General features: G+C 40.0%; 1 pseudogene; it reads right to left on the bottom strand.

The window, feature by feature from the left end:
• Positions 1–254: 254 nt before the first annotated feature.
• On the bottom strand, positions 255–5,025 carry LOC121321929 (annotated as a pseudogene).
• Positions 5,026–5,398: the final 373 nt, after the last annotated feature.

Genomic DNA, 5,398 nt, shown 5'->3' with positions numbered 1-5,398 from the left:
GCACCACACACCCCTACAGAGAACCTGCAATTTCAGCAGAACTCCATATAGCAACACAGTAAATTCCACATGATAACAGATATCCAGGCTGCGTGCACGTATGCCGTGATCTCAAAACCAAAAAGTCACATTAGGAGACCCTACATAGGTACTGTAAATAAAACACTGAGATTACCCCAGAAATGTATCTGGTTTATCAAGAACATTCGAAAGAGGCTCTGTGCAACTCCTATAAACTTCATGCAAGTTGCTCCTTAAATGTTTTTATGGAGCAAGAAGATCTTGATGTTGTGGGGCACTGATAGGCTCTGAATGTCTTTCAGCTGCTGTTTTCCAAGCACTCTTCGGATGGTGATGCGGCACAGTGATGTCAACGTCCGGGGAGAACCTACAGAGGTGACAGTGGCTGGGATTACATTTTAATTAGTGCTGCCTCCCAGACCCCAGCTTCAAACCCCAACTCCATTTCAGAAGATAAGGCAGCACCCAACTGACTGCTACTAAGTCCCTGGCAGCTTCATTTAAAGGGGGTTTGTCAAATCAGATCGATTGGTTGGTAAGCATGAAGTAAAATGGAATTGTGAAAAAACTGTATCGTTGATATATCCACTAGTGACATTTTCTAGTGGACACCATGTGCAATGGAGACATCACGTTGATTTTGCCAGAGTTTAATGCAATGTGGCAGGCAAACAGTTCATTTGTACTGGATAACATGGATAATGAAAATCAAATAACGCAGCTGTCTACCACAGATTAAGAAAATAACTAAAACTGTACTGTATCTATACAGCTGTGGATTCAAAAGTCACATGACCTCAATATGCCAGCCATACTAGGTCACAGGTCAATGTCATGGTCGTCAACACATTTATCATGAACTGTTCATATAACCCTGCACATATGAAGTCACTACCTCAAGTGTTTGAGATGCAAAGCTTATACACCGGCTACAGCCACACTGGAAAGGGCTACTTATTCTTGTAAATCATCCACAATCAAACTTCACCTAGGGAATCAGAGAATATATATGTGTAGCAAATATGAAACCATTATTTCAAAGCTCTAGGTCTTTATAGATTGGAAACCAAACAGTCACATAACCTCAATATGTCTGCCATCTTGGTTTCCAGGCCAAAGTAAAAGGTGCCGTTAGATTCTGTCCAAGGAGTTTTCACAACAATGAAAAAATGAAGTTGTCAGCTTAATAGACGTAGATGCGGTTACAGGTTTGCAAACTCATACAAGCTCCCCTCTATGGGATGCTTAAGTTACACAGTGTCTTAATGACGGGGGCATGGACAGAGTCTGCTTGGCAGTCTCAGAAACAAAATAATCTTAAGAGGGTAAAAGGAATAAATGTCCCTCTCAACTCAAGGTCAACTTATTTTCCACAGCCTCAAAAAGAGACATTTAAAAAAAAAGAATCCTTTGTACAGTAAAATGTGTCAGGGTAAAGAATCTGAATATTATAGGCAAACAAAATTTACATGAAAGTTCACATAGCATGGTGTGGCTATGCTGGAATAACATTTCAATTTAAAACTAGTAACACATTTACAGCCGTCTTATAATAAAAAAAGAAAAGAAAAATTGAGCATACTTCTTGCCTGTCTGAAGAGCTGCAGTGCATCATGGTTCACTTTGATTCTCCCCATGGTCTCTGGGTCCAAGACCTCCCACTTGACCAGGTTCAGGTTGGCTCCATACTCAATGAGCAGCACGGTAAAGGCAGGCTCACAGCCGTGTCTCAGCACCGCGTCCAGGATACAGGTGGGGGAACCCCTGCTGAACGCCTCCCTGTTCACCGGGCCACAGTAGTTGTAGTCAGGGTTGGCCCCGGCCTGCATGAGCAGCTGGAAGCTGTGCAGGTGATGGTAGGCGGCACTGATGTAGAGCGGGCAGACCACCAGGGAGGTGAAGCGCCACGCATTAGGCAGCAGGGGGCACTCAGCCAGCTGCTGGTCAACATCCATATTAGCACCGAATCTGGAATACAAATGAATTTTTATATTCATATAGTCTGTCCCTGATTATTACAATACATATCTAGAAGTAAAAAAAAAATGCAAACAATAAATGTCCCTTTACAAAAGGTTAAATTTGTAGTTTTCTCCATGGTTAGAAGTGCGTTTACCACGGTTTGCCAAGTTTCTTTTTTATATATGCTTTACCACACCTCTCTGCATTTTACAATGATTACCTGTGCTTTACCATACTTTCACTATGCATTATTATATTTTGCTATGATTTTACTATGGTAAAATGTTAAGTTCAGTATGCACTTGTTCATAAATTTCAGCAGGATGCTAAATAAATGACAAACCCACAGTATAAACCAAATAAATTTACAATTTCTTTTTATTAAAAAATAATGCTACTGTAGCAACAAAACAGAACTGTACATTGAATGCTCATCCCGGAACACTCATTCAGTTTCAAATAAACTTATTTCTAAACTTTCTAACATCTATGCAGATCACAAAAGGAATTACACCAGCATTCTATATTTTCTTAACTTTTAAAATTAAATAGGAAATAAAACTGTTCAGTGACAGATGGCGAGATCTGGTTGAGTGAGTGAGCGAGTGCTTTGGTAAGTTAATTTCTTACTTTACCTTCTAGGGCTGCAAATAGCCCAAATGGTCATTAAAAACAAAACAAAAAAAAAACATTTATTTAAATACAGTGAATAATTCCACTTGATGGATAAACAATTTAATTATATTATTATCTTTCTGTACTACTTTTCGTAAAATGAGTGGTAACTAACATACCTACTTTTACTACTAACAGGATCTTAAGGTTGCACAAAGAGATAGCTAGATGCCATATGGAGTGCTAATTTCTTTGAATGTGATTGCATAGCACACAATGACACCCAGTGGACCACTACTGTAACTGCAGCTCTTAAAATCAATGCAACATTTTCATAGACAGAAACAGAAAACTATCTAATGGAAAGCGATCATGATGTGAACACCCAGGCGCTGACCTTAAATTACTAAATAGGATTGAATAGGACTGCAATTGGACAGACCCTATGTATCATACTACTGCACCAACTAACCCAGATCTGAAGTGAAGCGCCGTGTCCTCACCTGATAAGCTCCTGGAGGATGTCCACCCTCCTTACCCATGCTGCGTGCTGCGGTGGTGTCTGCTGCCATTGGGGTCGGCCCCTGCCTCCAGCAGGATTCACACGCAGCTCAGGTGTCCGTTGACCACGGCCACATAGAGTGCAGTCCGCCCCTTGATGTCCACTAGGTCCACCTCAGCACCCTCTCTAATCAGGAAGCTGACGCAACTCCCGTGGCGGCAATGCGCAGGGGGGTGCAGGGCAGCCAGCCACAGCACCATACCGACTTGGGGGAGAGGAGCAGGCAGGGTTAGCGTGGCTTACTTTATTATTTGGAATATAATGGGAGGCAGCTGTATATGTACGTCACACTTTATATTTACTTGAAAAAACTCTTATTGTGAGGGGACATGGCATTAACATTACTTATCAGATTGCAGGGACACAAGAAGGCATTGCTCTGTCTGTCTGTTCATCCATCCATCAGTATGTCACACTTAACTTCTTGTCTTCAAGACACATGTAAAAATGTATCTTGAACACAAAGAAGTTATTACAAATGCTGTAAAACTAGTTATTTTAATATACACTACCATGATTTGACTATACTACTTATTCAATGTTTATTAAACTGCCATTTCATATTCTATATCACAAACTAATAAGGATCTTTTAGCAACTGAATTTGCAACAGTGGGGGAGATGTATGTTATTAATATTATTATTTATACATACTGATTTTTCTGTTTTAACAGAATTATATAATTATGACATAACAAAAGTAAATTCGAAATCTATAATCATACCATTTACATTTGCTTTAAATTTCTCTTCCTTTCATTCAGTTAATTTTACTCGAGTAAACCAGGCTTTTCACCAGACGTCATGCCAGAGACAAGGTCAACTGTACATGTTAACATACATTAGGAGACGCTCTGGACTGGTCCCTAGTGATGCTGGTCTCTCACCGTTTGAAGTTGTCCTCTCACAAGAGGTTTTTGATGGTGTCCAGGTCTCCCACATAGGCCGCATCATGCAGACACATGTCCTCACACTGCTCCCATAGCCACTCCTTCAGGTTCTGACCTGTGCAGGAAACAGTGTCTGGTCTACACCTTTCACTGGAACCCTAAACACACAGCACTGTACAAATATTATCTTCAGAAGTGTAACAAATGGATCTTGTTTTAAACTGGATTATTTTTTTTTTCTCTTTTTTTAAATAAAAGATAATTCATATTTGGCGGAGTTAACATTTTTTGATTTAGGTTACACCCCCCCCCCATTTTATTTGTTGTTTTGAAGAAACAAAGACAACAAACATTTACAGACATCTTAACTCAAATTAGGAATTAACTGCACACTGTACTGTACAATTGGTCACATAGGTTTATAGTATCCCACATTTGGAACAATCAGTTCATTTTGTCTGCAAACTGATTTTAAGGGAGGGGAAAGAATACAGTGGGTAGGAAATAGGGGGTTCTGCATTACTAAATAGGGAAATAAGTAATGCATAGTTTATTATTTGGGTACCACTGCACTTGAATTGCTCATTTAAAATGTTATGAAATCTAATTAGCATGTGTTTTAAAATAGGACATTTGTCAAAGATATCAAGCAAGACAATTTAGTAAGCATGAAGTGGGACAAACTGGACAATAAAGCACTCCCGTCGTTGTGAATTTATTCATTTATACATCCTATAAAAATACCTGTTTATATTACAGCAATCTAACCCGCAACAAGGAATGCTGCTTGGGTGTAAGAGCAAAATGAAGATAACCTTTGTGAATAAAATAACACATTCTTAGGCGTTCCCACACTCCCCAAATCAAATGAAAGTTAGGCGTCCTCCTTACATTACCTGCACTGACACCGCCGTCCATCCCATGACAAGACACTGATTGGGTCAGCGCAGAGGGACAGCCGCCTGCCATCGCCATCTCCCTCTCCCTCTCCCTCTCGAGTCTACATTCCACTTAGCCGTCTTTCTTACAATCGCTGTTATAAAGATTGTATTTATTTAAGTTAACAGCGGTGTAGTTCTCTTTCTGCACACTCAACCTGAAGCCTCAGTTCAGCTGACATGTATTTACAATTTCACCCTTGCGTGCTTTCCGATTGGAAGATTACACCGCTTCCTGTCCAGTGCTTGTCCTTAAAGTGGAGTTGTTGCTTTTTCAGGCAGACTTCAAAGGCGCCTTAAACATAACAATACCTTTGTTTCATAAATTGTATAGCAGACATTGTTAAATAGAACCCCCTTTACTGGAAAGTCCTGTGACACGCTATGTAAAACATTTTGAAATGGTAAAC

Source organism: Polyodon spathula, chromosome 10, assembly GCF_017654505.1.
Source record: "Polyodon spathula isolate WHYD16114869_AA chromosome 10, ASM1765450v1, whole genome shotgun sequence".
Taxonomy (NCBI): Eukaryota; Metazoa; Chordata; class Actinopteri; order Acipenseriformes; family Polyodontidae; genus Polyodon; species Polyodon spathula.
The sequence above is the reverse complement of the archived record's forward strand: the minus strand, read 5'-3'. Positions and strand labels throughout refer to the sequence as shown.